The sequence below is a fragment of the Zea mays genome, chromosome 4 (genome assembly GCF_902167145.1).
Source record: "Zea mays cultivar B73 chromosome 4, Zm-B73-REFERENCE-NAM-5.0, whole genome shotgun sequence".
Taxonomy (NCBI): Eukaryota; Viridiplantae; Streptophyta; class Magnoliopsida; order Poales; family Poaceae; genus Zea; species Zea mays.
In genome coordinates, this window is record NC_050099.1 from 129773905 (window position 1) to 129786592 (window position 12688).

At 43.2% G+C, this 12688-nt stretch overlaps 1 pseudogene; it reads right to left on the reverse strand.

Moving 5' to 3' along the window:
- Positions 1-1552: 1552 nt before the first annotated feature.
- LOC111591340 (zinc finger MYM-type protein 1-like) lies at positions 1553-2853 on the reverse strand (annotated as a pseudogene).
- Positions 2854-12688: the final 9835 nt, after the last annotated feature.

Sequence of the window (12688 nt, forward strand, 5' to 3'; positions counted from 1 at the left end):
CGTCACGAAACCCGCATGACCTTCACCTTCGCCGTCGACCACCGTACCTAAGCTCCACAACTACACACCACAAGCTAACCGACATGGTTGCACATACATAATCTCCGATCAGTCCATGACTCGACCTGAGACGCTACTCGTTGATATTACTCATCATCAACCTGAACCACAAGGGACAAGTCAACCTTGTATTCACATTTAGTGATGGATAACATTGATGAGGTAGCTGACAAGAGGACGATGGCTCTGAGGGAGATCAAGAAGGACAAGATCAATGTCACCAAGGCATATAACAAGAATGTTAAGGCTAAATCATTCCAAGTTGGAGATCTAGCCTGGAAAACTGTCTTTCCATTGAGAAGTAAGGACTAAAAGTCCGAAAACAGTCGTTTGACCCCATGCCGCAGACCGTCCACGCCGCCGAGAGTCTACCAAACAGAAGAAACCCTAGTGTTTGGTCGTGATTAGGAGCCAACACAAATCATGAATATAATGAACTACTTTGTTATTAACCTAGAGAGCCATATGGATATGTGCATATATATAGATTAGGTCTTTCACGGTTTGCAGCTGTTGAAATCAAAACATGGTGCACGTAAAGATGCCATTGCAAAGGTAGCTAAAAGCAATCAAGCTTATAAATTAAATATGCTCGTAAAACAGTTTCTGTTCTTTTTTTTTGTGAGAGAGAGAGAGTTGAGACGATACTCTCCGTAAGCATCACTGCGAGTGGACGTAAGAATGGCCCCACTCCCACAGGGATCCCTATCGATCTAGCTAGCTAGCTACCAACCAAACCAGTTCATGGACCCAAAACGAGAGGCCGCAAGAAATGCAGGTGGCTGCATAGGACTTTTCCTGTACAGCTCAGGCATGAGCACGACCTCTGCTTTTCGTTGAAAGCGATGGGTTGCGGACTGTCCTGAGTGAGGAGAGAGCCGGTCCAGTCCCCGTGTGTGTGGTCCGTTCACTTGCGCCGTTTGTTGCATAGCTAGCTTGTGCGGCTTGAATTCCGTCTATCTGTTCTTGAATTTTTCTAGACGATCGTGTGTGGTCGACCGTCTATCGGCTGTCATCATTGGCAGGAGCATTAGATTCAGTCGTAGTCGATGAATCTGAAAGGATGAGTACACACGGCGACTCTCTAATATAGTCGCTAATTGCGTTTTAGACTTTGTTTTTGTTCGGGTCCTTGGTCGTATTGATCGATTCTAGAGGACAACGGCCTTGTGGTAACAATTCTCGTTCAGTTTCAGTTTTGCTCAGTGACACGCATGATAAAATTATAGATGTGACGACATTATAAAAGCTAAATTACTAGACTAGATCACAGCTCACAAGATAAAACTAGTTTTATGATGACAATACGGAGGCTAAGTAATAATAGTAGAAATGTTTCAAAATAACATGAATACCGAAATTTCTCTCTTAATCTGCAGTGCGGCACCAAAATCACCAACAAAAAACCAATCTATAGTTAGAAAAGATGTATATTAGATGAACATCAATACAAGAAAAGTACATTGATGAAAATAGTGCAGTGAATATACCACTAAGTTGTCAATCTTGTAGTTTTGACTCGAGGCAATTGCATTCTTCTAGTTTTAAGATGCCGGAATCTTCTAGTAATAGTCTCATCATCAAGGGATTTGAATATCTCTTTCTCCGTGTAGCAAACCATCAAATTATTCATCCAATCATCTTCAATTTTGTTACGCAATTCTCTCTTAATGATGTCCATTGCCGAAAATATTCTCTCAGCACTTGCTGTTGAGACGGATAATAACAAGGCCAACTCAATTAGCTTCAAAACTAAAGGGAACACAAGATGCTTTTTAGTTTCAACCATCTTCATAGATAGAGATGCCATATCTTCACAAGTACCAAAAGCAGCATGCCTTCGCACGTGGACAATGTACCAAGTCGATAACTGAAAAATCCTTATTATATAGAGTACCAAGTCGAACAAGTTTCTCTATATCAAAACTGCAAAATAAGTTCTTTGGATCGAGGCAAGAAAAGCAAACTAGCAACTCACTAGAAACTTCATTAAAGCGATGACATAACTCAGTGTTGATTTTATCAAGAACAACATAGAATATCTCGGTGCGGTAGTAGTGAAGGTTTGTGATTGTGAAGCCATCTCGCCTTGAACGACCTCTAATAGGAACTTCTTCATCCATATCTACCACAGGAATACCCTTTTGAGCACATAATTCATTTACGATTTGAAAGAATGACTCCCAACCATTATTTGTCCTCATTGTAGCCATTCGGGTTTTCACAACATCAAGCAACTCCATAGCATAAACAATGTTGGCATTCTTCCTTTGAAAGGTTTGAGAGAGCTCATTTGTGACTGCAAGCATTTTCAACATCAATTTTAAAATGAAAACAAATTTGAAGCTATCCATTTTTTTAATCAACCCCGCTGCCTCTGTTGGTACACGACCATCTTCATGCACAATGGTAAGAACATGCAACACTGAGTCCCACATTGTCTCTAATCGAAGCAATGTTAAATAATGTGAACCCCATCTTGTGTCACTAGGTCTAGCAATGTTAGTTTCTTGATTCACACCTCTACCAGATAAAATTTCACCCCTTTTCTAGTTTTTCCAAAATATTCTGGTGGTGTTTTCCTTTTAGAGCATCCCTTCTCTTGCAAGATGAGCTTGTGGTGGTGACAATTAAGTGAATGTACTCAAAGAAGTCATGAACCGATTGGCAACAAGTACTACTAGCAATAGAAACCACCACAAGTTGGAGTTGATGTGCAAAACAATGAACATAATAGGCATGTGGATTAATATCCAATATATTCCTTTGTAAGCCATTAAATTCACCTCGCATATTTGATGCTCCATCATATCCTTGCCCCTGATCTTGGATATAAATAATCCATGGAGATCAAGAAGGCCAAAAATAGCTTCCTTCAAGGCATCTGATGTAGTATCCTTGACATGCTTGAGGGCAAGAAACCGTTCCATCACATGGCCTTGATTATTCACATATATATCTTATAAAATGTAACCTAGCATTGTTATGGATACTGTTAACACCACCAACATGTGATTTCAACCTTTCAGCTGCATCCTTCCAATTATTATACCCAACTTTAGTGAAAGCTTCATATTTATCACCCTTCACTGCTTGTTAAAAAAAAGCAATAAAATCAATACACTGCATCTTTTGATTCAATATACTCCAACCAATCATACTTGTCTTACATTCCTCTTTAAAAGGCCTTGAACTTTGTTCATACTATCTACGAGGGAAATATAAACCACTACAGGAATCCTGAAGATTCCCATCGGCTAGGTTAACTCTCGTCGGCTAGAGCAAAGGCCGACGAGAATCAGTTAACTCCCGTCGGCTACCGCGCAGCCGACGGGGATAAGTTAACTCCCGTCGGCCCTGACACAGGCCGAAGGAGATAAGTTAACTCCTGTCGGTCTTGGCCGACGGGGATAAGTTAACTCCCATCGGCCTTGTTCTGGTCGACGGGGATTATTGTTTTATGGAGGCTGACAGGATCCCGCGCGGCTCATTTTCCTCTCTTTCTCTCTCGTTACAAACCGCCGCCGCCCTCCACACCCACCGCCGGCCCAAGGTCCCCCGCCGGCCACCAGCGCCCACGCGACGGCCACCGCCTCCCCCAGGCGACAGGCGTCGCCGCCGCCCGCCCCCATCGCCGCGCCTCCGGCGCCGCCGCCGCCCTAGAACCCCTCCCGGAGCGCCGCCGCTGCCCCCAACCGCCTCCTCGAGCGCCGCCGCCACCCAAGCGCCCAAGCCCACGTCGTTGAGGTATATTTATTTTTGAATTATTGAATGTAAATGCGAGTGTGATTGTTAAATATGTGTATACATGTTTATTTTCGTCGGTTTTTTTATGGCCGACGGGAGTTAACTTTCATGTGATTAGAGTTAGTTTAATATCACATGTGATTAGAGTGTGATTAGAGTTAGTTTAATATCACATGTGTGGCTTGATGTTAGGTAAGTATTAATTCTATTATTATAATAGATTTAACTTATGCTATTGAATTATTGAATTTGACTTACTCTCATGTGGCTTGAATTCAACTTAGAGTTAGTTTAAATTTAACTTATAATATTAGGATGTATGAAGGTTTCAATATGACATGTGGCTTGAATTTAACTTAGAGTTAGTTTAAATTTAACTTATAATATTAGGATGTATGAAGGTTTCGACATTGATAAATTTGATGTTATTTATGTATATATATATATAGTTTTACTACTTACCTATAGATGTATGTGTGACGTGTAGAAACGTGATTGTCTCACACACACTCTTTACTCGTACACACAACCGCAATAATGGGTGATAGACGTGATTGGATGTATGAAGGTTTCAAGAAGGGTGGGTGTCACACACGTGAATGGTTTGCCAAGACGCAAATGTTTCTGGACCATGTAGCTGCTTTGTCACAAATAGATAATATTAGGTGTCCATGCAATAAATGTAGAAATATAACGAGTGTTCAGAACATATGCCCTTCTCACTTGGTCTTGGACATATTTATCATATTCATCAATTTGCCTCCTTAAAGCGGGATCTGCAACTATGTCATCTGGATTGAACGTCCCTCCAACAATTGGTGTGTTATTCACATTATTATTAGCACCAGTGCCAGAGCCTCTTGAAAGTGGCTGGAAAAACCTTCTCATTTGCTTCACCCAATGTTTCTGTGAGGTTTAAAGGCCTAAGAAATCATAGAAACAATATCTGATAAAACACAACAATTGACCAATTGTTAACTTGAATTCTATGGGCTGGAGCATTTTGCCGAACAACTTGCGCTCACCAATGGACTGTTGCCACAAATCGGCTCTATAAATCTTAATCACTAAACTGCTCTGTTGCAACGCTGCTATAGGACCGAGCGACCGAGCGGCGAGCGTAGAGGCAGATCAAGCGACGAGCGGTGAACGCAAAGGCAGATCAGGCTTCAACACGACCTCACGGGAGAATGAAGGGGGTCTAGGCATGGAACAAAATAGAAGGGCCAGAGGGTTTACCGTCTCCGTCTGGGTGCGGACTAGAACTGCTGCGGAGGCCAGCAGACAGCGCACAACAGAGTAGCAGTGGCTGGCGCGCGCACGTTGTGATGGTGCCACACCCGGTTTTAAGGAGCAAAGCCGGGTGCATCTCATACATGCGCCAAGAAGACAACATATATAATAACAGAGTGTATAGAGATAAATGTCACGATACATCAGAGTATTTATTACATAGCGGAAGACTTATTACAAAGTAAAAGAATAAATATAAAACGAACTAAGGATCGTTGGCGCCAATGTCAACTGAGAAACGCCACCTAGATCAGATCAAACTCCTCGCCTTGTGGCTCCTCCTGAACCACCTACTCTTCTCCTGTGGGGGGTGTGAGACAGCAAGAGTGAGCTCACATACATTCATAGCTCAACAAGTCGTGGGGAATAATGTGGCATGAACTCACCAAAGGTGGGAGTTCATGTGAAGTGTAAGGCTGATCAACAAAGTAAGGGCTGAGGCTGAGCATTGCTTTTATAAGTTGGTCAAAATTTTATTAGCAATTACTAAGTGTAAGTAATTACCAAACCTTAATAATAATAAAGAAAAGTAATAGTAAAATAATCCCAAATGCGATGCAAATGTCAAATTAAATTTAAGTTCCATAAATTAATCATGTGAGGGTCCGAGCTGCTCATGACCGTGAGCACGGCTAGTATACCAGTTTTACACTCTGCAGAGGTTGCACATCTGTTGGATCTCCTTGCACAACGTCGTCTTCAGTAGCCTCTTGGTGGGTGGAGTGGGTGAGGGCGAGGGCCTTGCCCTTTTTTGTGGCAAGCAGTGCTGCCTTCGCAGCCTCGTCAGCCTTCAAGTTAGCTTTCTTGGGTGCCATCGCGGGTGGTTTTTTCGTAGCACGAACGGTGGGCGCCAAATGTTGGAACTTGCTACCGGGTGCAAGGAGATCCAACAGGGGTGAGAGTTGACGTGAACAGGGTTCTCGCACGAGGTGGCAAAAGCTCTGTTAATCCAGCCTCTTAAGGGCACTGTGCGGGGGTATTTATAGGTACCTGAGTGCCCAGCGCCTTGTGTTAAGGACGCATGTGCCCTCAGACATCTAGGTTATCCCCGGAATATTCCCATAAAGCAGGGTTACAGACCGTAATTACAGGGATGCCTTTACAAATTAGGCCCATAACGCGCAGCGGCCACGCATGGCCTGTTACAGTGGGCCGGATCACACGTGGGCCTCAATGCTGGACGAGGTCGCTATGATGGGACGACCTCGTCACAGGTCTTTGTCCGATGACGTGTGGGACGAAGGGTGAGCCTGCCTGTTGTCTTGTCTCCGCTGGTCCGACGATTATGGCGAAGGCATCGAGCGAAGGGTGGCGTCTTCACCTTCGCCCCAACAGCATCTTTACCCACAAGTCATGTTACCCATCTGCCAAGAGATGGCCAATCCCATACACCTCTACCGAGGAGGCGAGGCAGGGTAACACTACGAGGCCTTTACAAAGTTCCACTAGCTTCAGAAATCCCGCTATAGTTTATAGAAAGCTCCAGTGCAGGAATCCCTCGCCTGACCGCCATCGTAGCAAAATCAACCCAAGGACCTCCCTACACTGACCACTCCCCTACTGCCCTTGCCCCTTTCAGGTAAGGAAGTCATCCACTAGCTTTCCTAGTTGATCAGCCAAGGGCGTCCCATTATACCCTTGTGGTAGCACTGTTTTCCCGGGTGGTCGCTCCATGTTCCCATTAACATAATGATCTTAACATGAACAGTAATAATAAAAAAATAATAAAAGTGTAATTATGAATAAAGTATTTCTATACCCAAATCCACATAAAGCAATAGCAGGTACTACCCAAAAATATTTCAGTGGTGAACAAGGTAGAAAGATAGCCAAAACTGGGGTAACCTATTGGATCCCATCAAAATTAACCTATGCAGATCATTATAATTAATAAGAACATGGCTGGGAAAAAGTAAGTGATCAAGGGCACAACTTGCCTTCAATGAGCTCCTGCTCAGCAGTCTCTACCAGCTGAACCTCAGAATCCCCTGTAGCTTGCTCGTCTACTCGCATCAACACAATACATACATAGTATAGCAAAAATTAACATCACATCAAACATGTAAATAAAATACACAATAAAAATCTACACATTAAAATAAGACCCTAAGAACAGGAATTATTAATTTTGGAGTTATAGGTTTTAAGATATAAATTTCTGAAGGTTTTATGTATTTAATACATGATTAAATGATAGATAAATTTTAATGTGATTTTCATACCAAAACAGAGGTATTATGTGACAAACAATAATATTATAGAATTATAGAAATTGGAATGGACTCATTTGGACATCATATGAATTTTCTAAGGATTAAATAAGATTTTGGAATTGTTTTTATATAAGAAATTCATTTTATAAATCATTTTCTCTGATTTTCTACTCCCCTGGACCGCGCACAAGATTACCGAGAAAAACAGGGGTTACTACGCAAAAAGACTTTAAGACTCAAAACTTCAGGCGCGGGACTGCGGGTTAATTTATATCTTTCGCAGGGGCTCATTCGCAAAGCAACAACCGCGAAGGGGTATCGGCAGGCCAGAGCCGTCCGATCACACCTGATCGGACGAGATTAGAACACGGCACAGTAACACGTTGCAACCCGCCCTGACCATCAGATCCGATATCAACGGTTAAGGGACGACCACGTCCTGGTTCGATCTAAACCCCACACCCGCGATCCAACGGCTAAGCTTCAATTGGGCGAAGGGGGTGTCTATCTCCTAATCCTGGCCGTCAGTGACGCGATCGACGACACAGGTTCTTTCGTCGACCTCCTGGTGAGCCGCGACGACGCAGGCTACGCACGACGGCGACCGCGCCGGCGAGGGAGCACCAGGCGCAACGGTGTGCCAGTTTCAAATCGAAGGCATGATACACGAAGCAGACATGATGGTGAAGAGTTTGGCGGTGCTATTACCTCGTGGTATGCAGCAGGATGCCCTGGCCACGCTATGGGGCGGATCCCCGGAGGCGTAGACGCAACGACGAGAAATTAGTGGGGCACTGGTAGTTTTCTTCGCCAATGGAGGCCCCAGCTAGTTTTGGTAGACACTCAGAAACCCGCCGGTGCAACACTACGGCCCCAAACTCGTCGCGGCGTGGATCAATTCGGCGGTGGTGGCAGAACAAACTCCCACGATAGCGCACGGTTGAGGGGGTCATGGACGACGGACGCGGGTAGGGGGGTGCGAGACGTGGCTTGATCTAGCGCGAGGATTAGCGGATGAGGAGAGGTAGCCCGCAGGTCGTCCGAGTTTTATCCCCAGCTTTCGAGCGCTCGGACCTGGTCTTCTCGCGCGAAGGTTGAACCGAGCACCCGCGAGAGGAGGGAGACTGTAAAGCCCAAAAATTATATCAAAGAAAAAAAATAATGATATAAATTAATAAATATTATTGTGTAGGGTTTTAGGATTATGGAATAGTTGGAGATTACTTGATCTTCTTTTATTTTTGCATATTCAATTAATGGAATTATATAGGTTAAACAATAAATAAATAAATATAGAAAAAAAATGCATATCATGCTGGAATTCTTGTATGTTTGCATTGTACTCAAATTTTGAGACAAGTTAAGTTTGAAAGGTAGAATTTGTATACACCCTAAAATCATATTTTGGGTAATTTAAGAAAAATTATTCCATGACTTAAATAAAACATTTATAAATATCTTCTAAAATATTTAAGCTAAGGAATTTTTTATATATAAATAATAAAGATTATAGATTACTTTCTTAATGTACATTATGTGAACATAATTAGTGTATTCAAAATCATTTTTTCATAGATATTCTAAAATAATAAATAAATAAATAAAATCATGGATTTGCATTCATGCTGAGCTCTTCTGTTTGCTCATTAAAATTTGAGTGCAAATTCCAAAATCAAATTTGAATCCAATTTGAAATTTAGAAATTTGAAAAGAAATAAGAAAATAGAAGAAAAGAAAAGAAAATACCCTGCGCTTGGGCCAACATCTGCCGCCCTCGGCCCATCTCTCGGCCCATTCTCCCCCTCACCTCGCCAGCCCGCCATTCGCCCTGACGCTGACAATGATGCCCCACTGGCCAACTCCTCACCGCATGCACTGTACTCTGGTCGCTGACTGACGAGCGGGCCACGTCGTCAGCTCTTTCCTCTCCTCTCGCGCGCTTGCTCCCTATCACCGCCAGGCGGGCCTCACTTTCCAGAGTCTTCTCCCAGCTCCGGATCGGGACGAACTCCAACAAACCCGTCGCTCTGCATTGTTCGGCGGGGGAACATCCACGTTTGGCCGAAAACCGCGGGCCGTTGCAACCGCCCGGTTTCCCTCTTGCGCATAAAAGACCGGCACCTTGCCTCGCTCCTCCATCCGATTGGGAATCCCACGATGATTCACCGAGTTCTGGTGAGGTTGTAGGCCGGGACTGCTACCGCCGCCGCCAAATCGTGTGGGCGCCGTCGTTCGGGTCCTGGAACCGTGCCAGGGAGCTTCGCGGAGCCTTGGGGAAATCGTTGGGTCAGTACCAACCAAAATGGGAGCCGGGCGCGTCAGTATTTGTACGTCGGTGGTGCTCCGTCGTTTGAATGCCGCCATACAACGTCGTCGGGCTTCATCGGCGCCGAATCCGGGGTAAGTGGCCTACTCTGTGGTTCGTCGTGGTCCGCTTGTCGCGCTGAGCCTTTCGGATGGTGGTTGGTGCGTGGGCGTCAGGGCATGGTGTGCCCGCAGACGCGCTCGGACCCTATGCGCCGCCGCGCTCGGTGGTGCTGTGAGGGTTGGGGAAGATGGGGCTTCTGTCGTCAGTTGCCAGATGTGTGGCTCTGATTAGATGGGGAGCATACCTCTTCGGTCACTAGATCTTTGGGCAATGGCCAAGATTGGATCTCCGGATAATGAGTTAGCACCGTTAGATTTAGATCCGAGGGATCTCGTGGCGTACCGGTTCAATGTTTGCCGATCTAATCCTAGCCCTTGATTTCTAATCCAGCGGCTAGAAAAGCTTCGTACCCCTTCGACCGTGTCATTTTGTAAAAGACACCCTGTGATATTCCTGAATTAACCCGCAGTCGCATCTAAAAGAAAGAGTTTAGCAAATCAGTCCTGCTATTTACAAAACGCACCCTGAACTCTCGGGATTTGGTTTTGCTGGTCCAAACTCTATTAAAATAAATCCCAGAAATTGTTTTTAGGTATAAAAATAATATTTATATATCTAGGAACTTGTAAAATTCATATCTCATCCATTTTAGCTTCAAATTGATCCATTCCTGTTGCAATAATTTTGTATTAATATTGTCTATCAACTAGTAACACTGTTTAGCCATGAAACTTGAATTAAAATTGTTCATTTGGATTAATCTATTCTAAGCACTAAATAATTTCGGAAATTCATAACTTAATAACCGTAGCTCCGAATTTAGTGGTTCTTGTTTCTATGATCTTGTTACACAGCGTAGAATATTCTTATTCAGTTGTTCTTATGTTTGGTGTGATGTTAATTTTGCCTATACATGTTTGTCTGTATTGCTACGTTTAGCAGTGAGGTCACGTGTCACCTGATGAGCAAGTTGGTACCTGGAATCTCAAAGTCCCAGGCAAGTTGTGCCCTTGATCACTTCTTTTTACCCAGCCATGTTTTGATTAATCATAATGATCTGCATAGGTTAATTTTGATGGGACCCAATAGGTTACCCTAGTTTGATTATCTTTATACCTTGTTTACCACTGAACTTTTTGGGTAGTACTTGCTAGTGCTTTATGTGGTTTTGGGTATGAAGATACATTATTCATGATCACACTTTTATTATCTGTTTATTATCAATGTTCATGATAAGATCATTATGTTAATTGGAACATGGAGCGACCACCCGGGAAAACAGTGCTACCACAAGGGTATAATGGGACGCCCTTGGCTGATTAATTAGGAAAGCTAGTGGAGGACTACCTTACCCGAAAGGGGCAAGGGCGGTAGGGGAGTGGTCAGTGTAGGGAGGTCCTTGGTTGATTTTGCTGCGATGGCAGTCAGGCAAGAACCCTGCATTGGAGCTTCCTATAAACTGTAGCGGGTTTTCTGAAGCTAGTGGAACTTTGTAAAGGCCTCGTAGTGTTACCCTGCCTCGCCTCCTCGGTAGAGGTGTATGGGAAGTCGCGATCCCTTGGCAGATGGGTAACATGACTTGTGGGTAAAGATGCGCAACCTCTGCAGAGTGTAAAACTGGTATACTAGCCGTGCTCACGGTCATGAGCAGCTCAGACCCTCACATGATTAATTTATGGAACTTAAATTCAATTTGTCATATGCATTGCATCGCAGGTGATGTTGTTATTTCTGTTCTACTATTTAATTGGGTTGGTATTTACTTATACTTAGTAATTGCTAATAAAATTTTGACCAACTTTAAAAGCAATGCTCAGCTTCAACCATCCTCTTTGGTAAGCCTTACACTTCACGTGAGCTCCCACCTTTGGCGAGTTCATGCACATTATTCCCCACAACTTGTTGAGCGATGAACGTATGTGAGCTCACTCTTGCTGTCTCACACCCCCCCCCACAGGTCAAGAACAGGTACCGCAGAATGAGGCGCTTGGAGGATGCTGTGACGAGTTCGTGAGAGGTCTAGGCCGTCGTCTCCCAGTCAACTTTGGGTTGCTGGACCGTTGTCTCCTTATAATGTAATTATTTATTTATTTTGTATAGAACTCCTATTATATAGTAAAGTTGTGACATTCGATCATGTGCCATGATTCATCATATGTGTGAGACTTGGTCCTAGCACACCTGGTGATTATGTTCGTGCCCGGGTCTTGGTGCCCCGAAACCCGGGTGTGACAGAAGTGGTATGAGAGGAATGTTGACTGTAGGACGAAACATAGATAGAATTGGACAACCATTGTCTACTTACCTTTGCTACTCTGATTCTTTCTAAACTTTTCTTAATCTTTCTCATCTATTTCCGCTTTACTCTGATTATTCTTACATTTTCACTTCTGAAGACAAATGTGGATTTCACACTTTGAAATCCTGTGCCTAAAGTGACCTTTAGGAATAGGAGACCTACACTTAGGAACAAAATCAAAATTATTTTTGTCAATATTTGTATGATTGAATGTTTGTTCTTATGATACTTGTTTGATTTGGATCTTTGATTGAGTGTGATGAGTTGTGGAGTAATGTCCACAATTACATTTACATATACGTATAGACATAAATATAAATAAATAAATCATAAGATGACTATACAAACTAAGAATGTTCCCCATTAAAAGTATATCTAGCCTAATAACTCCATCTTGTCTTGAAAGATTCTTTCTTATCTTAATAGACTCATCTTATCTTGAAAAGATTCTATCTTAGCCTAATAGATCTAACTAATCTCAAAAGATTCTATCTTATTCCTAGAGACCCAACTTGTCCTAATGAACATACTTATCCTCACCACTTCGCTTATCTCATAATAGCATAACCAACATGATCTATTCCACAATAAAATGAGTAGATCTAAACTAGGGTGATCTAAACTAATGTGGTCTGCTTAAACAGATTAGTGGTAGTTGGACCCTTCTAGCCAGGTGTTAACTTAACTTAGCACATTAGATCAACTAAA